This window comes from Mastigoproctus giganteus, chromosome 8, assembly GCF_048544385.1.
Source record: "Mastigoproctus giganteus isolate SK-2022 chromosome 8, ASM4854438v1, whole genome shotgun sequence".
Lineage (NCBI taxonomy): Eukaryota > Metazoa > Arthropoda > Arachnida > Uropygi > Thelyphonidae > Mastigoproctus > Mastigoproctus giganteus.
The window spans coordinates 53,426,843-53,453,632 of NC_143582.1; the positions used below are offsets into that span (position 1 = coordinate 53,426,843).

General features: G+C 35.4%; 2 protein-coding genes across 3 annotated transcripts in view; one reads left to right on the forward strand and one right to left on the reverse strand.

Annotated features, from left to right (window-relative positions):
- The window catches only part of LOC150081532 (midasin), a 1,449,634-nt gene that overhangs the window by 775,527 nt on the left and 647,317 nt on the right, over positions 1-26,790 (reverse strand). The window lies entirely within an intron of this gene.
- Positions 1-26,790, forward strand: part of LOC150081533 (uncharacterized) — a 72,896-nt gene that overhangs the window by 8,198 nt on the left and 37,908 nt on the right. The window lies entirely within an intron of this gene.

Here is a 26,790-nt window from a genome sequence, read left to right on the forward strand (position 1 = left end):
ATAAGCCAGCCGTCACAATCTTAGCGTGTTGTAATTAACAGAAAAAAGTTCCTCATGTAATTGGTAAAATTAATTACAGAAACTGGAATTTTGCATTGGTGATTATTTCTACACGGAAAGTGTCATTTAATTTAAACCGGCTTTCAGAGTGGCACTTCCAATAACTCTGATGCCTGTAAATTAATTTATACCCGTCGAAACTTTGTAAAAAGAGTATAAATTACATTACCTAAGCTTTTTCATTATTAAAATGCAAGTATGTATTAAAGCTGTATTAAAATGCAAGTATGCAAGTTGTTAGGTTACAGGCACATCAGCGAACTTGTATATATATATGTCTGCACAAATTGTGTTCACGGGAAGATCTGCACGTTGTGCGGACTGAAAAATCCTATTATCTCCATCCTAGATTGGCTAACTACTGCCTTGATTGAAGAGGGCGTAAGAAATTCCTACGGTCATAAACGGGAAACGAACACAGACTTCTCCAAACGAGTGATAAATGGCAAAACCACTAATACTCCGTAGTGTCAGGGAGGAGAGAATAACAGTAGAAACCTGTATAACACAGGGTGGCACAAATAAGCCAAGCCATTTTAAACAAGACATTGTTCATTATTAACAACTAATCTTTTACAATTAAGTTACAAAAACTAACAGTCGAAACCGTGTTATTTGTGTAAATCTGTATTTTATTATCCATTGGTTCCTTTAGCATCATAAATATCCTGATATTCCATCCTGATCTTGATGCATGAGAAATCCCAATGTGCCCAGATATCCAATATAACGAATAATAATAATAATAACGATGAAAATACCATCTGTTTCTGCCCCCATTCCTTCACTACAGCACTGTCAAAACTGTCTTTAATTTCGCTTGCCAAACAGTGGACCCTCCAAATTGACTAAGTAAGCTTCTACGAAACCAAATAAGGAAGCATATGTACTTTACTCAGACAAAACCATCCACAGTAGGAGCATCGATTTAGTTATCCGCGCCTACCACAGAAAGCGATAAAGGTAGAAGCTGGCCTTCGTGACGCACTACTTAAGCTCTGTGTCATGGGCAGAAAAGACAGAAAGAAGATATTTCAGTTCCAGAATAACAATGACACTCAATTAAAAATATAAGTAGCTATGCGCACTAACTGTATTTAATTTTAATCTCATGACATGCGGATATAGCTGTGACCATTTTGTATTAAATATAATGTAAAAATGTTGCTATTTTCAAACATGTTTATTTTTCCCAAACTGCTTTATGCTGCGATCGGCCATTTTCAGCCTTCGCTAAATGCAGCATTTTGCATGGCTGAGACAATGTGCGTCAATTCTTAATAATCAGGCAAGAGCGCAAACTTTAGAATATGTATCTCAACAAGAATAAAATTTCTATTTACGTACAGTTACTGAAAGGCTAAAAATAAGCAATAACAGAAGATGAAAGTGAAGAGTTTCACAACCCAATAATCTGAACGAGGTGTTTTTTTTTTTTTTTTTTTTTTTATCTATAGCCAATAAAGATCCCGTCAGCAATGACAGAAAAGAAACAAACAAATCTAAAATTGAATTCGCTGTTTAAAAAATAAAATAATAAAAAAAAAACAAAAAAAAAACCGTAACATTCAGTACATAACATTAGGTCTGACGTAGCCGAGCGGTCATAAGTAAGAATGCAGTAGCACGCGTTCTTTGAGTGGACCGGTAACTGCTAAATACGATTAATGTTTTTGTATTAATACTGTAATTTATTGTAAACTCCACTGACTCGGGGCGCTCCCGTAGCCAGGTGGGAAAGAAGTGCGTAGCACACGCTTCTTGATTAGACCGGGGTTCGAGCCCGTCACCACCAAATACAAAGGATGTGGAAAGGTCAGGGAATGACCAATGCATATCCCTGAGCAATATGGCCTTAGTTGCTAATGCTCCTAAAAACCAAATAATAAACAAACAAACCACTGACTTGGTGGCCGTGCCCGAGTATAAAGAAGAACATTTTATCATTCTCCTTCGAGGAATTTATGAATGGAAATATAATAATGAACCTGACTCACAGACGAAAACACCACGAAAAACTATGCCTTTAATTTTCCTTTTCAGCGGCGACAGACGAGTTTGCTTAATATTTTCAGCCACAGCTTTTTGAAATTTTCATTACCCCCCCCCCCCATATTGTCTTTCCATAATAAAACTATGTAGGCCACACAAGTAAATCAAACAGTACTTTATTACGACTACCCTAAAAATGAATCATTGCCTCACTAGCATATGATTCTTAATTACACAAAACATATGGGTTTTTTTTTTTTTTTTTTCAAGCGAATATCTCTATTAATAGCGTTATATTGAAAAGTTTATTATTACTTTTCATGTCAGTTGGTTGCATTCGAAATACGATGGGACATCCAAATTTTTAGGAAATTTGGATATCCAATTTAGAAAAGGGAGAAAAGACTCGTACGAATTACGTCTAGATTTCTTCTAATAACTATAGGTCTGTCTTTGGGGATTGAGCCGTAGAATTTAGTCTCAATTTCTTTACAAATAATTTTGAATGGTCTTTTTGATTAGTCAATGAATGACTTCCTCTTCACGCTGCTACTTACTATCTGCCGATGAAGTCTGCCATTCTCGCCGCGCTAGTTTTGCCTTGTCTCTAAATATACGTTAGATGTAAATCTCCGCATACAGCACTTTCACTTTCTACTCAAGGTTTTTTCAATATCCTTATAAATCTTATTTTTTTTTAAAAGTGTCCTGCCCTTTTCGCTAAATATAAGCTTCTTCGGCCTTGAACTAACACAAAACAGATTGAAATTAAAAAAAAAAAAAACAAAAAAAAAAAAAAAACTTGAGAATGTGCAGAATACTGTAAAGATAAAAATGTAAAAAACTAGTGATTATACAAGTGGCCATGATCGCAACCTGTACAATCATACCAGCCTAATTCCACAGCAGCGAAAATACAAATATAAGCCCACCTAAAAAAGCGCAATTCATGCTATCCCCCTTTTTAAACGACTTGGAAATAGACCTCATTTAATTAAGAACGGGATTACCAGTACAATTCGATGAACACAGTGTTAACGAAATCACCAAAGGGGGGGGGGGGCTCAAAGTAGAATTTACGCGAACGTATATCTGGCTTTAGCAAGATCACCTACGATCCTGAACCTGGGGGCGAAACGCATGCGCGTGTAGACTTCACCAGATTACCAAATTGACACTGCCCCCCACCCTACACACACACAGCCGTTGTTCACCTTCATCTTAAGATTTAATTATATTATTTATTGGCGTATAGTGCGCTGAACTTGTATTACATTTAACCATCTGTTTTACACGGAAATATTGAAGCGGAGGTATTGAAGCTTGATATCCCGGAAAAGTTTTTTGTAGAGATGAAAGCGATAAATTAATAAATAAATAAAACGGCAAAACAGGTGCGATAAGCCGATGCCTACTCGGCTCATCGTACTTGTCTCCCAAAGACATTAATAAATTTTCTGTTTATACTATGGGACGACCAAACGGTCAGAGGAGTTCACAAGATAGACAGAATACAAGAAACAGCACCGTATTCAGCAGTCACTGGCTTGTAACCCCCGGTCACTCAAGGCACGTGTACTTATGCACCCGCGCCACTAGGCTACGGCGGCTGAATTCCAACCCAATGAAAATCTAACAGAATTTGTCGATTAGAGTGGAAAATTATACCGAATTTTCGAATTCGGCTGAATTCGAGGTCAACTGGGTACTTGACAAAAGCATACGAGTCTGTTCTCTCGCTTTAATGCAGATTTTTATCACCGCCATTCAAATTCATACGAATTGATAGAAGTTTTGAAGCTGTCCCAAATGTACAGAATTAAATCCTAAGATGGAGGTGAACAACAGTTGAAGGGAGGGAGAAATATACTTGTGTTCCAACCGTATGCGTTTCATCCGCATTTCTTTTCAAAATTTGTAGCTCAGTTTTTGACAAGAGGAGGGGCAACAGCAAGAATTATCAATAAAATAAAATAACATAAATGGCTATTGAAGAGGATTATCCATCAGAATGAATTTGGTAACATTCGCATTTCATCTTCCAAGGCATTAATTTGAGGATAAGCGAGGCTTACATTTGATAAACGAAAGAGAAAAACATTGGTAATTTCAGTTTTAAAAAAATACATAAAATAAAATTTAAAAATCCATTAAAAATAAACAATTTTCACTTTATTCTGTGGTTTCAACCACTACTTAAATGGAGAAATGCTGTTTCCAAAGAATGAAAGAAAGTAAGAAAGAAAAAAAGGAAAACTCTCGCGCATAGATTTTTTTATGAGATACGATATTACACATGATGCATCAGAGTATAAAAAAAGAAGATACATTTTTTAAATTTAATTTACTTTTTTTTTTTTTTTGTCCTCTGCAATTTAAGTGGGTTTATGTGAATGAAGGAACCACAGAAAAAAAATAAATAAATCACGAAATTAGCCCTTTTTTGCGTAAGTTACTATATTTTACTTTTGTGTTATACGAAAAACTGATCCCACAATAGTGAAAACTAATTATTCTGAAAATTACCTCAAATTTTACTACATTTAATATAGAGGGGACTTTAAAACATATATAGCGTTCTTAATACAAAATTTTATAATACTACAGTAAATATCGGTCGGCTAGGTAAGCAAAAAAATAAATAAATAAATTAATTAATAATAAATAAATCAATAAAATCAATCAGTTATGATGTACTGTATAACAAAATTTTAGTGGCTACAGATTTACCAAGATGATTCAAAATTCAATCGACTGAAATCACTTCAGTAGTTGACTAGCGAGACCTTTTCCATTTATTTTGTTTTCAATAAGCCCAAAAGTAAAAAAAAAAAAATAAATATATAAAAAAAATCAATAACAACAAAAAAGAATCTCATTTTCATTCAGTGAGCAAAAAATGTTTCCTAACAGCAGACTTACTTTCTACATAGAAAATATTTACTGTCATTTGTTGCCTTTTAAAAAATTATAATAAGTATATCATAAAATTTATATAGTGTTTAAAAAGACAAACCGCATTCTAACAACATAAAAAAGTACAATGCAGTAGTCGGGAGCTAAAGGAAATCAATAATAGGTTACAATGACTGTCGCCTTCGCAGGCCATTAGGGGAATAATAATAAACAAAAGAAAAGGGAGAGAAAAAAACAATGACGCCCGTTGCTTAAAATCCTTTCTCAGTCTGCTGGAATTATTTTTACTTCTGAAGCAAAAAGAAAGAAATGTAATATATCATATCAAAGACTATTTTTTCCCCTCCTTGTTTTTGCGGAAAATTCGGATATAGTGATTACAAGGGAATGCGTGAGACTATTTAATTTAGGGGGCAAGGGAATAAAATTGGAGAGGAAAAAAAAACATAATAAAACAAACTCCCAATTACGAAGTTCGAGTTATTCGCTTTTACGTAAAGAAGAAAGGAGGGGGAGGGGGACAAGAGTAGGGAGAGTTTGAGAGGAAAAGAATTTTAATCAAAACAAACGTTAGCATCGACCACAGCGGATTACAGAACGTTAATGTAATAATGCACTTAGAAAAAATTACACGCGAACACAACTGGTTTCATTACACGGTCCTCTCATCCAGTTAGCTGTTGATAACTTAGTTAAGAGAATTTTTACTGTTCCCGCAATTTCAGAAAACTAATGCACGCTTCCTTTACCTTGTGTATGTTAATTCAATTGGGAAACAAATTCTAAACTACTGTTTAGCTGAGCTTAATTTTAAAGTCAACAATTAACATTAGAACCACGCAAAAGATATGAACGTAGCCATTTTTTCCCCCCCAACACGAGTTGTTTAAAACACGAAACCGTTTATTACAGCTATTCTCTGAATCTTGTGAACACAAAGACAGATACTAAAAATTATGTATTATTGACATTTTATTTTATTTTTCAGGATTAGCAAAAATTTGGATACCGGTAGATGCTCATCTCCACTGGGAGAAGGAAACTTAGTAGCATCAATCAATAACACTCAGATTTTTAGATAACAGTGAAAATTTCTCTACCTACAATAACCCTAACCTCACTTGGTCCTACCACGGAATTATCATTTCCATATTTGTTTAGGAACATCTCTGAAAATCATTGATTCTGTTCAAAAGAATTAACCCTCAAAAAATAAATCTGTTATTACTATGCCGGTTACTTTACATCTATTATACAGACGTTGTTCGGCTACATGCCTGTTTTCTGCGTCTTTTCTACGTGCCTGAATGTTGTTTTTAAACCAATTAATAATTTTTTGATTTAAACAAATATATATACATATATTTATTTATTTTTATTTATTTATTTATTTTTTTGTTCAACAACACAATGCGCCATCACAGACAGACGGTCTCTGAAACGGCCATGGGCTTCTCACTGTTTCGCGGCAATGAAAGAGGCAGAATGTTTTTAATAAATACGGTAATGACTTTATAAAACACAGTTCGACCTAGACTAGCCTCCGTAAGACAATTCCAACACATTGAGTTGACCTCGATAGCACTGGATATTTAAAATTGATTTCTGAAACTGAATGAACAATTTTCCCTCGTATGGTTTCTGGCATCGCTATAAACTATTAATTAACAATCTTTTCTATTAACTTAAAACGCTACTCGCACGTAGCTTGTGGCTACTATTCAACATTCAAATTTTTATGCCTAACGATCATTCCATGCCACCTTGAATTTATTACGAATTTTGATATGGCTTCTTTTCAGTGCAGCTTTTCATTTCTACTGCACTAAACTAACCACGAAATTACTATAATTTTCTTCAGAGCCATAAGGTGAGTCTAACCTCCCAAATCGGACAATCCATTAATAGGCACTACCCATTGTTTAGGTTGTGTTTTGGAAAATAAGCAAATCTGGCAAACTACACTAAAATTTTTAGTTCTCGGATCGAGATTTCACCCTCAATTTTTAGGTCACGAGATTATCTTATTGCTATTCATGAGCAAGATTAGCGACCCACTGATAATTAAAGAATTTTTTTCAGAATTTCACGATACACAGAGGAAGCATTAGATTGAGATAATGATTCATTAAACACTTTTAATGTTTTTAGAATTTACTGATTGTCGTTTTTAAACGATATGAAAAATAGAAACTTCGTCCATATACTGTATAGTTGTCCGTATTCCATCTAAGAGAAAATTAAGTAGCCCAGATGTTCTAAATATGCCTTTCTAAACGTACACATAGGTAATTATGTGGCTTTAATCATGCCTTTAAATGTCAAGTAATGACTTAGGTGATACCCATCAAGAAATAAACTATTCTAATCCTTTACGCGGCGTATTTATCGTGGAATATAAAGTGTTTGAATAATTTATTTCTTGAAGGTCATTCATTACTTATTGTGAAAAAAAGTGTACTGTCAAAGATACACTACAATGGGTCTTGGAGAATCGAATGCGTAAACTATTCCCCTTTTAAAATATAGTGTATAGAGACGATATATTTTGGAAACAGAGAGAGAGAACAAAATTAATAAATACAGTATATTAATTAATTTTACCTATTGGAAAACATCTAATGTATATTATTCAAGGATCAGGTCCCAAGGTCGCCGGATTTGGAGGTTCGACTGTTATGACGCCTACGACCAATTCTTGAGTTCATACGTAAGGTAACGATAGCTGCGAGAGTTGTTTTATGCCTGCTCGATTGCTCAAAAATTCGCCGTTTTCATGTTTTTTTTTTTTTAATGATATTTTGTACAAATGCTTCAAATACACCAGCAGCAGCAGCACGAAGAGCTTTTAATCTGGCTTTTAAAACCTTTTAACAAAATAGTGACTTCAACGGGTTTTTGATAACAAATTGATTTTCAACAAATGGTTGCACTATTAGCAATGAGCGCTATTTAAAAGTCAAGAGACAACATTATAATCATAACGACTCGAAAGTTCAAAAAAATTCACGAGATTTTACAAGTTTCTGAGAATCAACTACAACATTCGTTCGGATGCTAATATTTTAATTACTACAACAATTAGAGATATTTAAAACTCTAACACCAAATGATATTTCAGAAGAGAAAGACAGTACACAAGCCTATCGTTCATTATCAGTTCTTTCACATGGGCTGCGTTTTCAGGTGTTTGTGTGACGTCTTCTGGGCTTTTGTTCATAGTTGACCGTCTATCGCCTTTGTCGAATTTATTTTCTAAACAGCATTACTGACATTGCGCACTCACAAGAAAACTACTGCAATTTCATTATGAACGTTAGTGGCATTTTCGCTGTCTATAACATAAAATTCAGTGACAAAATGTTATTATTCAACCATGAAATTCTAACGATTCGAAAGCTTCAAGATCTAAGAAACTTGGGTCGATGGGCTGAGAAATGGCGTTGACGTTTAACATTGACAAATGCAAGTTGTTTGTTTGTTATTTGGTTTTTAGGAGCATTAGCAACTAAGGCCATATTGCTCCGGGGATATGCGGTGATCATTCTCTGACCTTTCCGCATCCTCCGTATTTGGTAGATGCGGACCTTTGAATTTCCCCAAGCTGTGGGCATCAACAAGCCATGGAGATAACTTAAGGCTGCCGTAGCGTAGTGGTCAAGCGCGCGGGTGCATAAGTACACGTGTCTTGAGTGACCGGGGTTCAAGACCGTGGCTGCTGAATACGGTGTTGTTTCTTGTATTCTGTCTATCTCGTAAACTCCTCTGACTGTTTGGTCGTCCCGGAGTATAAACAGAAATTTTATTTTTTATTCCAGTAATACAAGAACATGACCGTATGTGGAAGTCACGTGAGCTTGAACCACCGCCAACTGAAACGCCTGGTTAGCACCCAGAAATTTTAACTACCTCTGAGGTTTCTTGATCAGGGATGAAAGCTCCCCAAACTTTTCACGCAAGCTTACAGGCAGCCAAAAAGTCAAACCCCCCACCCACCATTCCCTACTACCACAGAAGAGTCACAGCCCTAATTCCAACAAAGTTCTTTACTGATGAAATTAAAACTTAACATTATCACACAAATAAGGACCACTTAATGGCATGACCAAAACGTTCCTTGTGATCCGTGTAAGCATGAAAGGTCGCTTTCTCTTCCTATTCACGACTACTGAGTCTTGTCTCTCATGAGAATTTCATGAAAATCTCAGCTGTTAACGATACCGGAGATAGGGTGGCTCCAAAAAAATTTTAAAAACAGTCATTTTCCACACTGCTACACGCATATTAATTATATTTTACAGTCAATTAAAATCGGAAATATTTCCCCCTTCATTCATTATCTATGCCGTATGCAATTTAAAATTATCTACTGATTATTCATGTCCTCTCCAAGTTCGAGTATCTCACATAATGCGTTAGGTCATCGATTAACAGCACTGACACATCGATGCCTCTGAAGATGGATCATCCACAATGTCACAAGAGCAATTACAGAGAGATAAGCATTTGACGCAACGGTTCGAATAAGCGACATTCGACAGTGAATCTACTCACCACCTCAACATGCCTGACTGTCATTCAGCAGCTCGCTGTGGTAGACGCTATTTATTTCGTCACCCTTTATGTTAATGTCCCTCATTAAAGTCTGGAGGGGTATGTCACCACATCAACGTCACTTTCGGCTCATGCCACTCCCCGGGTTCAGATAATGTGGTCACCAAGGTAACGGATGATAACATATGACTGAACGTTCCACCACGAAATAGCCGATAGCTACCTGCTGCGCCACTCGGGAAATGCAGGAAAGCCAGTGCACTTTCTTCTCTTGCCAGAGGCCGAATATGTAGTAGCTTGACACGACGCCGACTTCTTCTATGGGGATTGTCAATCAAAGAAGACAGTCTGTGACAAACTTTTAACGCTGTTGTTGACACCACTTCTAAGGAATTGTCAGTGATTTATTGGTTCAACCATATTATCCTTTTACTTTACCGCGAGTCGTGAGCGCAATCAATCCAATAGGCAAAGTGTTCTGAAAACCACTGTTTACAGATAAATAAATATTTTGCATTCTTCAGGAGAATGCGCCAACACATCCTTCAACTTTATATGTTTTGTTATAACATGTGCAGGTTTTAACTGTTACGCAAGCACACATCCTTTCGCTCCCTCAGATAATGGTAGATATGGTAAATAAAAATAGAAGTACAGTACAGTACAGTACAGCTATTAGTAGGCAGATAAACCACTTTCTAAAAGCATTAACCCGCACTAAAAGTGCTAGGACTATTTTATTCTGGCTATGATCAATATATTTTAATAAATGATATCGCCACACAACACAGTTTGCCTGATGGGCAGTTGGCATGTTAGGATGCTTTCCTACTGACACTCATTGGTCAGTAGGAATACTGTTCGTGGGCGTATATATATATATATATAAAGGCGGGGGATGTGCGCGTCACAACATTTATTTAAACTTTATAATGAATACTGGATGTTCAATTCGTCTGTCCGTAACCGAAAAACGGACTACAATTTTTTTGCTCCTAAACAGACGTTTTGCGGAAACTTTATTCTGTTTCTTCAGTGTTGCTGCCTTTACTGCAACATCATTCATCAGTTAATAAAAAATATAAAAACGTCATCGTGTGTGTGGGAGTATGCGTTTCGTTTGACTTCTGTAACATATAGTCTGTAAAACAATAGAAAGGGCCTACAGATGAAATCACAAATGGTAATACACTGTATAATTCTTTTGAAACTCTGAAATTAGATAATTAACACTTAAATGGAGCATACTTCTTGAAGGCCGAAAACATGGAATCAGTATTGTTTAATAAGTTTCTAAACGTTGAAAATTTGTGCCTGTGATCATAAAAATCAGAGGGGACACCTTCTCCCCTCATTATTAAATCTACAATCTAATGTAAAGCGGGTACTTCGTGACAGCATTTGGTTTCGCCACTTGTCACTCGTTTGGAAAGGGGTTCGAGTCCAGTCGATGCCTGTAAAGAGCGAATCTAGGCTGTATTTAGCCAATCAAGGAATCAGGCAGAGCGAGTAGGGTTCCTCCTCCTATAAGTTAAGGGTTTTTCAGCACGTACAACATGCAAACTGGTCCGTAAACACAAACCTAGATAATGCACAACGGAGCAATATAATATAAGTCGCTGATGCGCCTAAAATCCAACAACCGTGAAACGAACAAACTTTCCTAAACCCATGCCTGTCATTAACTGTCAATGAACTGTTGGGGAGAGTCCATAATGAGAAGTGTGTATGCCGTTTCACGAAAGGAGAAGAAAGCCCAGAAGATTAACAAATCCCCTATGTGGATTTTAGTGAAATGGGGGAAACCTTTCTTTTATTTTTTTACAGGATGGTTGCCTTTGTTGGCATCAGGTGGACAAATCAAAATGACTACTCTATTTGAATAAATGTTTATTCTGCTTACAAATATAAGCAGAATAAACATTCTAAAGTGACTACTCTGTCCAGTGAGTTGGGTTTAGGAAGCACTATCAATCTTTGCCTTATAGCATGGCCGCTTTCAGTACAGCTATTTGACCACAGTGGGTGGACAGGTGCGGTTAAAAATGGCAGAGAAGCGGGAGTGTAACATACTGTCTGCAGGCTATACTACAGCTTCTCTGCCAATCAAAATTTGAAAAGGTCGAATGAATAAAGGCATACATGTAATATAATGTTATTTGTTCCTCTTGTTATAGGAATAGGATGTTGTATATCTTTGTTGGTGACTAAACTAAAATGGCTGCCCAATTTGAAAGGAGGCAAATGAAGAACGCAGTTAACCGATTTTTATATGCCAGAGAAGACTAAGCCCACAATAATTGATCAGAAACGAGCTGTGTATGCAGTAGCGGATTCAGGGAAGGGGCACGCCCTCTGTTGTTTTTCGGAAAATATACACCAATAGTTTAAATTCTCTTTAGCTACAAAAAAAAATTTTTTTTTTTTTTTTTTTTTTTTCATTGTCATCATAGGATTTTATCAATTTTTGCATTGTGGCTCAGCTATTTTCAACTGACTATAGTTGGCAACACTGAAAATAATTTGATGCCTCTCCTGTCAATTTTTTTATGGATCCGCCACTGTGTGTATGGTACAAGTCATGCCCAAGAAAGAAATGTTCGTGGAGCTGTAAGGGTAAACTCTCCTAAAAGAGTGTGAATTCTTCTAAAATCGAGGAAACAACAGCATGCTTTGTGACAGGTGCGGTTACAAATAGTGATGTCAGAAGTAAGGCAAATTACGAACGAACGCGAATGGTAATTTATCAGTATGTAAAGATTTTAAATTTTACGTTGAACATTCGGTGTTAAGCAAAGAATAAAATTGAATATGGTGTATTAAAAGGCTTTTTTTAAAAGTTATGCGACTTTTGGAGCGACTGAAAATGTCTACAAAAGCAAAGAGAACGATCCCAATGGGAAACCTAGTAAAATTCCACATCCACGTGTGAGTAGAAAAGCAGTAACTCTGGGGTCGTTGGACCTCAAGCATGTGAAAAGAAATGTATGCAACACACGTCGTAAAATTACAACGTATTACACTACATGCATAATATGTCTCTTATACGTAAGGATTTGTTCACAACGTGCTGCATCCAGATGGAAACAAATCCAAACGAATACTTTCTAATGATTAGCACCCCGGAGGCTCACATCTGGTGAGTATGGGCTTGGCACACTCAGGGTCCTGAGCTGGATATGATCATTCTTCTCTTTCTTGGCGATTCCCTTCAACTTTTGACTCTCTCTCTCTCTCAGGGTAACTTGGGAATTTTTTTTTTTTTTTTTCCTGGTGCAGCATAAGCCTCAAGCTTCCTTGCACCATATGGCTAATAATAATAATAATAATAATAACGTGAACTTGCAGACCAGTGTGGTGTGCATGTTTTCCGTGCAAAACCAACTTAAATGCTTTGTGCAAAGCCGAAGTTGTAAGTATCGATAAGATGTTCAATTACTGTTCAATTAAGTATCGATAAGATGTTCAATTACAATTTACCAAGATATTTACGTACACGGCTACTTCAATGGTCACTTTGTTCAGTGTCTTTCTTTAAGTGGATGCATAACACCTGGAATCCGGACTGAAAAGGGTCACGAAACCAAACAAAGGGAAGCCTCTCAATTCAGAAAAATGGGTGCCCCTCTTTGCTGTCCTTTCCCAAAACATTAATTCTCGCATAAATTTTGGGAATTCAGTGCATTCATATATCTCTGTATAACGAACATATATATATTATATTAAATTGAGTTAAAATATCCGAGTAAGGAGGATGAAAAACTTTTAGGGAGAATTAAGTTCTATTCCCATTACTAAACTTTTGGCCCAGAATTTGTCACTAATGGCTAACTAAGTTAAAATACATATGTCTAAACAATTTTCACTCATTATAATATCAAACTTTTGGATTTAAACATATAGAGAGGGGGGGGATAGGGGGAAGGGAGAGACATTCACAAAATAAATACGAAAATAATAATGATAAATATACACAAGTATTGTGACCAAAAGGAAATGGCAAAATCAATTTAAAAAAAAGGGGATAAAAAAAGAAATTCCTTGCAGAAATTAATAGATTCTTTTGGATTCATTTCATAAGCAGATTGAATTTTGAAAGAATTCAGACTACAAAAATTTTAGTCATTCTGCTTCACAGTCCGCAAATCATTTTCATTTGTTCCGTTCACGATGGAAACATCTGAGACGGTATCTGTCTAGTAAAGAGCCGCCGTAGCCGAGTGGTCATCGAGCGGGTGCATAAGTATACGTACATACATACATACGGTGCTGTTTATTGTATTTTGCCTATCTTGTGAACTCCTCTGACCGTTTGGTCGTCCCTGAGTATAAACAGAAAATTTATTTATTTATTTATTAAATAACCTCTGATTAATTTGCATTTTCATCAATTCGACTTTCACCGATATCTTATTTTTTTATCATGATTATTTAATACTTTTTTTTATTTGGCTTATTATTAGCTTATTATGATGATTTTACTTCATACGCTCTACAAATGTATTACTGCTTGATAAAGTATTTTCACCACACTGTGAGTGATAACCACACGCATTTTCACTTAACTTACAAGCAAAACCACTAAAGACAACGAAACATTTTTACCGCAGCGAGTCTTTTACTTCAGTTTTTACACCTACCATTCATCATTCGCTCATGAAGGCCAAAAACTACAAGACAGGTTATTACGGTAGACCATAATCCACTTATAAGTCTACCGGTGCGTGCGACATCTTCCACAAATACCCAGTCTATATTTCCTCCCTTTCTTCAGTAAACGAACTTTCTCAATTATACGCCTCCCAAGGTTTGTCATTGTTATATATCATGATGCCATGAAATTTATTTCATATCCCGCGGAGTATACATTAAAGTCTGTTGCAAGGCAGAAGCTCGAAATTAGCTAAGAGAGAAGATTAATTTTTCCCCCAGAGTGGGGGGGATGTAATGCATGATTGTTTTTATCCAAAATATTTTATATTTTAAATTATTTCTTTCGCAGTCTGGAGCAAGTAGAAAAAACATAAGAGTTTCAAAAATGGCAATGTTTTAAAAATAAAATGAAAAACACTGCTAATGCAAATTGCAAATGTACAGACTGTATACGAGAAATCTTCACAAAGCTCTGGACAATTGCAGAAATTAATGAAAATTTTTTATCCATTAAATTGGTAGTACTTTACAAAAAAAAAAAAAAAAGAAAAGAAAAAAAGGTAAATCGTTATGACTTTTGATATCAGTGGAACGTGAAAAATAAACTTTATATCACCGGAACGATTCTGTTTTGAAATATTTTTTTGCTATCATAACAAGCAAGGTAACAACACTGGATAATATTTAATTTTTTATATTTGTTTAGAAATCGGGTTATATTAAATAACCGCTATTCGCACTTCGCTTCATAAACATATGTAAATACTTAAGTAATATATTCACTCATAGGGATAATATAAAAAAGGGCTATACAAAGCAAGTATTTTCTTAAATACAAATTGATGTAATTAACACCATATCCTCCAGTAAACTCTATATTGATCAGACTATCTGAAATAGTATTCCGCAGAGTAAATTTTAATTCAGGAAAATACCCTCTCCACATTGACCTGGGATGTTGGTATACCCAAAACAACAGTAGTAAGTGGAACTGATTTCTTCCCAAATTTCTAGTTTATTTTTTTCCTCTTCATTCCATCAGCTCGACCAAATGAAAACAAAACACTGTATTTTGAAATTAGTATTGCCACACTAGTAGGGAGGAGACGAAATAGAATAGCCGTTTTAGGTTCCGCTTGGCTAAAGGCAAAGCTCTACTACTACCTTTTATGATAACTCCTGTATATAAATTTCGATTTCGCTCGGGCTAAAAATGTTTCTTTGATGTTGCAGTATAAACAAAACCGTGCTGCAATACAAACCAACGACCATGCAATCCGCCATCTACTGACATAAGAGTCTAAATATTGGAAAATCCGCACAATTAACAATAACTAAGACGAAACTGAAAAACAGTATACAGATTATAATAAATACCATAACAAAAGATAAACATTTCACAGCGATCTAGGACTTAACTTGAGATGAGGATCTAACTTTTCACCACCACTTCAATTAGCCTAAAAGAAAGATCTATGAATACAGTTTTTATCTTCAAATTATTGCGCATGATCTCCCTGAAGTCCACAGGTATTAGGAAAGGATGATTAAATCAACGGATGCCTTTTTCCTATGTGATCACTAGCGCCAGAGAGCAAAATTATGGCTACAAAACAAAGGTCTTCCCGATGAAATAAATGATCTCGAGATAAATGAACAGAATCTCTGGACTCCCACCTACCATCTGAAATGCAACACTCACTGGAAATCTCCATCTCAAATACTGGAGGCATACAGTAATTGTCAAAACTATCCCATGTCCTACCCATGATCAAACTAAACACAAAAACGACTGATCCCCCCCCCACCAAATCGTAAAGGCGCTGAAAATATATACAACAGAAATGCGTTTCATCTCCACTTGATCTTATCCCTTCAGATTTATCTATTACAAAAGAAACGTTCCCATCAAACACATTAGCAATAATTATTGGGATAAAAATCCACCTCTATATGTACGCAGATCGTGAACAAAGACGTATGTATAGGTTTTATAGATTTAGAATTTTGATTGAGTAGAGTGTGGTTAAATCACTGAATATAATGGAAAGGAGAGGTGTGAATTGTTAGGACAGAAGAATGATCAGTAGATTATACCGAGGACAAAAATAATTAGGGCAAGGCAAGGCCACACTCACAATGTAGAGGCAGGAATAGATATTGTTGTTTGTCTCCGACTTTAATATATATATGCAGAAAAATGTTAAGGAGGCATTTGATAAAGGAAATACGGATGAGTGAAAGCTGTATGGGGGTGAAAATAGGGGACGAGGAAAAGAATATTGACATTTTGCATCGCTAGATTTGTTGATATGAGGTACTGGTGTTAAATTCTTAGGAAAGATTGCAGAAATTGGTTAGGAGGCTAAAGTAAAGATGTGGTAAGTTTGCAAGGAGAATAAATACTGAGGGCAAAGGTTATTAGAGTGGGAAGAGAGAGAGAAGCGTGAATTAAATATTGAAATAAGAGGAAAGAGAACAGGTAGGCGAGCTTTGGGAAGTCTAATGGTGGAAGAAGTGTAGAGCAGAGGAGAAATAAGAAGAGCAACAGACAAAAAAAGCTTTTAAGAAGCAAAGAAGGATATTATGTGGGATTTTAGGAATTGTCTAAGTAAAAGACTGACATGAAGTATTGCATTTTTATGGAGCAGAAACAAGAATATTGAGAATGAAGGCATTAAAAAATTGGGAAGTTTGAGATGTTGGAATGGAGAAGGGTGTGTGAAAAGAGAGGCTTAACTGATATAATCAGAAGGTAGAAAGGAAATTGGACTGCATGTGTGTTGCGAAGTGAAGGATATGATGGATAATAAGGTAAAGCTGAGGGGAAGCGGCTCAGAGGGAGACTGAGTAAACTATTATAGATGAATTAAGATTGGATGGTGGTACGGAAGATAAACAGGTGTGAGCATAAGGGAGATGTAGAGAAGGGGTTGTTGAGTTTTATGCTTCGACCTGCCCTTGGTAGAACACTGACGACGATGCACAGAAAAGAAATCCAGAAAAACGTTATCACTGAGATGGATTAACATAGATCTCTGACTTTTAGAGCAAGACGATTTGGAATTGCACATTTGAAAATGATCTCCATTTTGCATCAATAAAATACAGCAAAAACTCCATTTAATTGACTATATGGAGTAAGGCTGGCCGTTAAATCCAATTATCTTCAAAGTCAAAAGCAGTACACACCAAAGTTACCACAATGTGTTTTAACATATTATTAATACCATCAGACAGAAATTTTGGCTACCGGGTCGCGTAATTATCGAAGTCCGTTAAACCGAAGGCTCACTGTATACCGATATAATTTTATTATTTGCCATTAACATTTTAGACACTGCGAATGAAACGTTTCGATCAAAACTAAGGGAAGAAGCCACATTAATAATAATAATAAATAAATAAAACCTGAGTAATTTTCTCTACGTAATAGTAACGGCTAGAATTCTCAGACTCACCGACCCACAAATGGAATTCATTATAAATAGAATGTCACTAAAAAAACAAAAACTGCAGAAAATGGCATTATTTTAACTGGTTATTTGTATTAGTCGTAGCCGAGGAGTCAAATGCTAGAGTGAATTAACACAATTTGAGAGGACCGTAGTTCAGGGCCGCCTACATACGATAATAATTGTATTCATGGTTAAAATAAATAATTGTACCCCCCCCCCCTTAACTGATCGTGCCGGAGTATAAGCAAGAACATAATTAAAACTGGATTAACATTTTTGTACTATATCTTTAATAAACCGAGGATGCAAATAAATAGATAAATAAAATAAATATAAAGGGAAACATCATCATCAGCTCTGCCACATAATTTTCTGTATAGATTTCAGCTTCTGCATAAAAACACTGAGCATACTTTGTAGTTTAGATCGACCTTAATATATTGAATTAATTTTAATTTTAATCCATTCTCGGATTAGTTAAGATTAACATATCAATGTGGAAATTCGTTTTCCGAGATGAAACTTTGCCACAGTTGACCCTTCGCGCAGGCATCCATTCTCAAACTTGGGAGAATGTTGCTACTGTACAAACGTCAATAGCAACATATTTCCTTTCCGCCATGATAGTACCTCATAAATAAAATATATTGTGAACATTTGAAGAGGACAAGGTAAACTGCGATGAAGAAAGTCTAATGATATTAGCAATGTTCTATTATTCCTCTTCATAGGGGAACCTTCAATCTGAGAAGAAACACTAAATTGGGAAGGGAAAAAAATAATAGACTTAAAATAAATAACATGGCTCTTCAAACATGGGATAACACAGGTGGGAGAGGAGATCGAGTGATTAATTCATATACAAAAACTAAATTATTTCTGCTAAGTGGAGGATTTTTTCTATAAGGCATGTTTCCAGCAGAAAAGAGCCGGAATTACAGATGTGGAGTAAATGCGAATAAGAAAAACTATATATTAAGTGCTCAGAGAGAGAAACCCCCTTCCCTTCATTACAGACAGAGCATACAGTTGGTATACTCTGGAGGCTATTTAACATTCCATTAAATTCTACTGGATAATAAATACCATAATTATCAGTGATATTCTAGCTACAAAAAAACTTTACCCATGCTAACATTATGAAAATTAGTAGGAATAAATATTTGACAAGTTAAAGATACACATTTACACAAGGTCAAGGTGTATTTGTTTAATTGCGGTCTCCAGGGTTTCCCCTATACTGTATACCGCTGTAGCTTCTGAAATGGCAAAAGGTCAAGTCCGGCAAGTGTGTGTGTGTAGGTGTGGTAAGTATGTGTGTTGTTATGTTGAGTGCCGGCACCTGGTGACACCACTTTACACAGGATTTGCTTACCCTTTCAATCCGCATATAAATAAATTTTCTGTTTATACTCCGGCACGACAACCAAGTCAGTAGAGTTCACAATAAATCGTCAATACAAATATTTATCGTATTTAGTAGTCACGGGCTTGAACCCCGGTCCATTCAAGGAACGCGTGCGATGCACTCTCGCTCCTGACCACTGGGCTACGTCACCTGGATGATAAGGCACACCTGAGATGGTCCTAGGGTATCTACCTACCTGAAGGCTAACGACAAAGGTACCAAAAACCTAGCAAAGCACAGACCAATCTGGCTCCCAACCATGTGCAAGATCCTGACTTCATGTATAGCTACTTAGAGCATGGGTAACAACAGAAGGGATACAAGCAGATATGTTTTAAAGGTGTGCTATTTTTTAAATTTTTGATACATTGTGTGTATAAAATTTAGTTTATAATTGTATTACGGCCAACAAGTAACACCAGTTTTTCCAGGGGAACCAAACTTGCCAAATTTTTAAAAACAAATTACTTCGATCCCCCTCCTCACGACATTGTATATGGCAGATTTTCGAGCCAGGTGGCAGCACTAGCTCAGTTTTCGCAACCGAAGGTTCACCCCCTAACATTCTATGCAATCTATCAAAGGGTGGTGTCGATTGGTCGTATTTAGCCGCCGTAATGACAGTTTTGACAAGCCGGCATATTTCAATTGCGTTCTTCGGATAAAATAAAATAAAAATAAATAAAAATCTGCGAAGAGAACTATCAAGTTTTTGGTAAAGCTGAAAGAAATATGTCACGATTATCGACGAACACCAGCAGTTTTACGAAATTATTTAATTAATGTTCAGAGTGCGTAATTTGTGGAAGGGAATATGGGCGTGACGATTAAGACTTCAAAAAATGTGGCTGATTAACAGCCAAAGTCCTGAAGCATTAGTAAAACGTACCTGTAAATTGCATATATTTAAAATGACAAAATACAAAAGTATTTATTATCATTTTAATTCTAGCCGGATGGGGGAAAGAGCCTCCACCTGAGATCGACTGTTTCGACCACACTGTAAAAAAGACTAAAAAAATTTCCCCGCCTGAAAACCCAGGTCATTTCAACATGAAAATCAGTGATGAAGAATGGAGTTCGTGAGACTTACTGCTTTAAATTCAATATACTAACTAAAGCTGGCTGATAAGAGTGTAATTCTATATCCCTAAGAGCTAACTGCAGTAGAAACAGTTAGATCAGTGCTTCCCACACTTTTTTTATATGTTGACACACTAGACAAATACCAAAAGAAATTCAACATCTTTCTTTACTCATTATTTTTAAGCTGATGATAAATACCACGGTACGCAATTCTTCCTTATTCTCAGCAAAAAGAAAAAAATCTGTACGTTACTAAGTACAATCTTAATTAACCAAGGCCATCTGAAACCTACTACTAAGTCAGTTATTAACTTTCAAAGAAAAAGAACATGTCCAGAGCTCACCTCCTTCTTCCTAGTATAATGGATGGGGAGGGATAAAAGTTCAATGTATTAACTTGTATTTTAATTCATTCAATTACAACAACATATTCAGTGAAAACAATGCTAATATGATGTAAAAATTTGGTGCCACTCTTCGGTACACATCACCATTCCTACTTTCGAAAGCTCCAAAGTCTCGATAGGTTATTCAATACGTAGAATGATATGTTCGCAGTGATTGTAGGGAAAAGGTATGGGCTATGGCAGCAAAAATAAATATCGGAAGAAAGAGATAATGAAAAGGGGTGGAGATACTGAGTTGTGGAATAGGGATTTGCTGGGGGATGGATAAAAAACTGAAAATCTGAATAAAGTATGTAAGGTGGTTATGGGGAGAACAGTGAGGCGGTAAGAGCAGAGGTAACTGGATTGTGGGAGCATAGTTAACAAATAAGACGCGAAGTTAGGGCAGTTTTAAAAATAAAAATTCGATAAACAAAAATTGAATAATGGAAGAATTAAGGAAGCCTTCCTATACTTTTGCAGGCCGATTCGTTATTATATTCGAAGGCAACTTTTTTTGTAATAATTTAAAAGATTTTCGCTTCTACAATACTTTTTTTTTTTACCATTATTTGTTTCATTCAATAACCAACATTCTTCCAGTTATCCAATAACTTTACTGTATCCAACAAAGAGTGTGAATCTCAACCATAAAATACCCATAGTTCGAGTAGCTACGCCTTCTGGTACCGATTCTAGAAACTTTTCCTTTTCTCCCGAAGGGCAACTTCACGATATGCTCTTTCAACTTCGATAACTCCCCACGCTGCTGGGCTAAAAGGAAGACAGGCCAAACAAAAGCTACGGAATTAACTAGCAGATCAATGATTTCTTTGTAAGGCAGAAAAATTTACTGCCGCATAAAAAGTTTATGGCGTACATGCCCAGGAGACAAGGTACCGTGTTATGGAAACTAGTGGATTGAGTCGACAGTAAAACATATAGGAACACGTGACGACTATGCATAAGGAATTTTTATGGATAACTAGTTTCTGTTTTCCTGTACAACTGGAGCCAGAGTTCTTGAAAATCCTCAGCAATGATCGAAAGAAAGTAAAACCAATCTACTACACTTTTCTTGTAGAGGTCGTCGATGAAACATAGAAAAACGTGGTTGTCACATTCGTCTTATTTTTTATTCTTCGTTTTTCGATCACCAGTAAACTACTTCTATTATATATATAGGTAAACGACTGAATATCAGTTCAAGAGCATTCTGAAATGTTCCATGCCACTTATGATTGTAAGAGCGATAAAGCTCAATATATTCTATACCAATATACAGAAACATCATTATGAGCTGCATAAATATTTTTTTCATTAAACATGCAGAGAATCTACCAAAGTCTAATAAAGATGGTCACAAAAATTAAACGCATCCCTCCAGAAAAATTTGAACTGAAACTTTATGGTAAAATATATATACATATCTACTGCTAAATCTCTCTCTATCACAGAAGGGGCAAAAAAAAAAAAAAAAAATCGGCTCACTAGCTGATAAAATTATATATATATATATAGAAAGCTCCATATTTAAAATTTTAGAAATAGGAATCTTTAACACCATGCATTAGATATATTAATAATTTTTAGCAAAAATTCGTATAACGAATTCTCCGCAAGATGCAACAGGAGCAACAAATATCTACTTAAATATCTACTTGCAACAACCGGGTGTTGGAATGCCAATAAATTTATATACAGTATTTTACTATTATTCGTTCAACTGATTACAAACATCCTGCTGTCAGTTTTGTTGCTATCTATTTTAACATACTATCAAAAAAATTCATATTCATACTGACTATAGTCCCCAATATGACTTGCAAGCTCTAATAAGAATTTCTGGTTGCGATATCACTTTTTGAAAGCGAAATGACCAGTGATGAAATTCTTTCAATATGTATGTATTTCATGTATATACTTTGCATCCATGTACAGTGATTAAAAAATGAAAGCCATTGCTAAAACTGTATATATACAGTACAATTCTTTCTTGTAACATCAGTGTTTGAATTGACACTTTTTTTTTTTTTTTTTTTTTTACTACAGTAGTTTACTTTTTGTTAAACTAGCACTGAATTGCACACATACAGCAGCCCTACTTAAATATCTACTTGCTTTAAATATCGTATGGTATATGCAAACACGTGATGCTGTTCCGCGCGCGCTCCATAAAGTGGCTACTCTGTCTACATATTTTTTTATCTATATCTTCCCATCAGATGTGTAAGAAAATTGTGCTCGATTTATGTACTACGTATGAGATTTGTAAATCGGAAAAATCCCCGATTATGCAAGAAAGGCGGTATACCCATGGGGTTCATGCACATACTGTTTAAAAAATAATAAATATAGCAACCATAATTGAGTAATCATTACAAAAATACAGATTTGCGTACGCCACGAGTCCGAATACACGCGAGTATAAACAGAAAAAAAAAATAATAATAATAAATAAATAAATAATATATATATATATATATATTTAATAAAATAAATAACAATAATAACAATACACAAGGATATGTAATAAATCAGGGGCATATCATGTGACGGAGAACATATGGTGTAATACGACTAATGCTATGCACGTGCCCTGACTCAGGGCGGATTAAGGATGAAATAGGCCCCTTTAATATATTGCGCATAAATACAAATACTACACAGGTTTTTATATTTATATTGTGGATAATAATTCCTTTATAAAAATGTAAAACGAGGTCAAAAATGTTTTGTTTTTTTTCACTTGAAAAATAAAGTAACAATAAAAAGGTATAAGAACAAAATTTAAACACTTAACAAGTGTTAAGTATGCTTTTATATTACACGTTTTCTTGTTTTATAATTATTATTAGAAATTTTTATCACTACTTTAGAAAATATTTACACTGAAAATGAGGCTCCCTCTTCGGGTGAGGTCCCTGGCCATTGCCTTGACTTTCTATGATATCATCTAATTCCTTTCTCAGCAAAAAAGGACTAGCTGCTCGCATACTATCTCACTTTCAAAAAATAGGCAGCATTTGCAACCTTGCATGTCTGGAGATGTTAAGAATCATCCGCTGCTTTACCATATTTTTTCAATAATGTTGAAAGACAGAGGTAAGGCGGCTCTTCTTCATCTCACTGTTGTGAATTCCTACAAAGCCCTACAATCTTTTTTACTTTCTTTCGAATATCTTTTCGAGAACTAAGATCTTTTAAGAGAATAAGCTTTCGCACTACAGATCTAATTCAAAAAACTTTCCTTAAGAAAGAGGGCGGGGGGCTTGTTCAGAAAAATAACTCGCCTTACGCACATAGCAAATAAATAAAATAAAAATTCATCAAATTATTTATTGCTTCGTTTTTCTACCAGAGAGCATTAACGCAAATCACGAACAAAGGGTCTGCGAAGCTGTATGACTGTTCCTATTGATCAACGCATACAAAACAGGAGGTGACGAAAGAAAGAGAGAGCCGATCTTTCTCCGTACATGCTCAATATGGTGGTGGAAGAAAGTTCGCACTCCAGTTTTATTAAGAGAACGGGATTCTCGTACACAATACAGTACAGTATTCCAAAAATTTAACTTCACTACGGAAAAAGGGTTAAACAAGGCGAAAAGAGGAGTGAAAAGGAGATCATAATATGCCGAATGCCATGAAAGTTACATTTAACTATCATGGATAGTTAAATCATGGTGTGGTGGGGTTTACATGGAACGATTCAGACAAAGTAGTCTACAGTGAGAATATCGCGGTTTCGCCAACTGCCCCTCGTTTGAAGAGGTCTCAGATAAAAAAAAAAAAAAAAAAATCTGAATCTGAATAAATCACTGGGGGCAAATTTATTCCCCCAGTGATTTATTCCGGGATTTTTACAGGCCACTTCAGTCTGGACCAGTGGTTTTCAACCGGGGTGCCGCAACAACCTTCAAGGCGTGCCACACGATTTGGCTTTAAGTTACTTAAACTTATTATTTTTTAATTTATATGTTAATTTCATTATAAAACGGTGCAGTATCTTTTTAATTTTGTGGTGATCTATAATTGATGTATACTGTGTGTATATATATATATATATATATATATATATATATTTGAATTATGAAATGTAATTTTTATAATTATATTATTGTAATAAATATCATATAATATATATATATATTTAATATTTTATATATATATATGGAGAGAGAGAATTGGATCTAACAGGCAGAAAATTGAGGTAGGGGTGCGGCAAAATAAAATAAATTACTTAGGGGTGCCGTTATTAAAAAAAGGTTGAAAACTACTGGTCTGGACTGTAGTTGGATGATCTCAGGCGGAGAGAGAGCAGGTTTATTCCCCCAGTGATTTATTCCGGGTTTTGCAGCTCGCAACACGCAAACTGACCACTAGTAGAGATATAATACTCACTGATGTGCCAAAAATTTCTAAAAACAAGACATAGTATGGATCTAAGAAAGAGTGTGGTTTTTTGGCCTTAAAACTTATTCCCCTCCCCTTTTTGTTATATTGTAATTATACAGTGATTATATTTAAAAAATAATAATAATAATAAAGTCTTTTATTTTCATTGCTCTACGATAACAAAAAAAAAAAAAAAAAACCCTTACAATTCTAAATTACAATCCAGTAAATCACATTAAAATATACCTTTATTATACATTCTTATTTAATGAGCTGAAAGATTCCAAGGTAATGCAAAAGACAGCTGTTAATGGACTTCTAAACATCTCACCAATGGTATTTTTCACGGGAAACAACAAGCCAAGAAAATCTTAAAACGTTTCATACGTTCCATTTTGAGCCTTCTATGGAATCCGTCCGTTACAACACCACCAGTAGTTTTCATCAGGCAAACTCTGTAACACAATTTTTACTGAAATTGAGCCAATTTTCGTCTAAATGCTCTCTCTACAGCCGGTTCCTTATTGCAAGAGTTTTCTTTCTTTCTTTTTTGTCGCTTGGAAAAATATATAATGAGCAATTTGATAAAAGAAACCAACGTGAAAATCAACCGCAGAGGAAAACAGTTCAGGAAAAAAAAAAAAGTTTCGAGGAGAAAAAAACTTGGAACAATCTTCCTCTGCATATCAAGACCCCCTAATCAGTCCCAGCTCCATCAGTTTAAAAGATTTTCTTAGAATTAATTTTTAAATTAAAAATCATATAATTATAATATATTATGCTTAATATCAAAGATCAATGTTCGGAATAGAAGTCGAAACGCAGTTTTTGTTGGAAGAAAAGCAACAGCACACTTGAAGCTTCAAAATATTGTGGCTATAAGTGCATGTATTTCTCAGTCGGTTTTTTTTTTTTTTAATGAGAAACCTAAATTCTGGGAGAGAAAGAAATCTTGCAACCCTCCTGCGATAACACAGCCACGTTGTGAAAAAAAAAAAAAAAAAAAGCCCGCAAAAATTCCTGGTGTCAATGAAGGAATTCAAACCAAGGCCTTTTTCATCCGGTATGGGAGGAAAAGGTGATTATGGTACCTGTACAGTATGATATAGGAGCAAGGGAAACGATGTCCAAAGAAGGAATTTACAAAAGGAAGATGATGAGAACCACTTGTTGCTTAACAGAGAAGAGGTAGGTTCCAAAACGTTTAATCGTTATAATGTCGCTTAATAAAGGGTAGGGAGGGTTTCACAAAACCAATTATTCATCAAGGTTACACTTGAACAGCTGAAAGGTACTGGTCCCGAAAAAAATTCTACTTGGGACAACATATGGGGTTCATATAGGGAAAACAAACGGCCTCCCCTCTCCCACGTTACATGTATTAATTTGAGCAATGGAAAAAAATTTAATTTGGACGTTCCCAAGAAAGAGATTTTACAACCTACTATGAAATAGTGATAATCACAACTAATACTCCTTACATTTAGTTCAGTACGTGGCTGTACACATTCAGGTCAGTTCACCATAATGAAAAAATGCAAAGTAAAGTCAGCGTACGGACAACAACATTCAAAACAGTTTTAACCATTATGTGTAGAACTGTGTGAACGGATAAACAAAGCTTCAATGTGCAACTCAGAATTTCTTCCGAACAGGTAACGAAAAGCTGACAAATTTTATTTAAGAACACAAATAATTGCATTACTTATTAAATAAATGCAGTCCCAATCACCATAATCTGGCAACAGATATTTCAAAAAAAAAAAAGTTTCAGTTTCAGAGTTTTAACATTTTATTTAACGTTTACAGCCTTAAGGGCTAGCAGTGGTCCTGAAGCAACATAACCTTGAACACAGCTACGAACATTGCAAGACGAGCC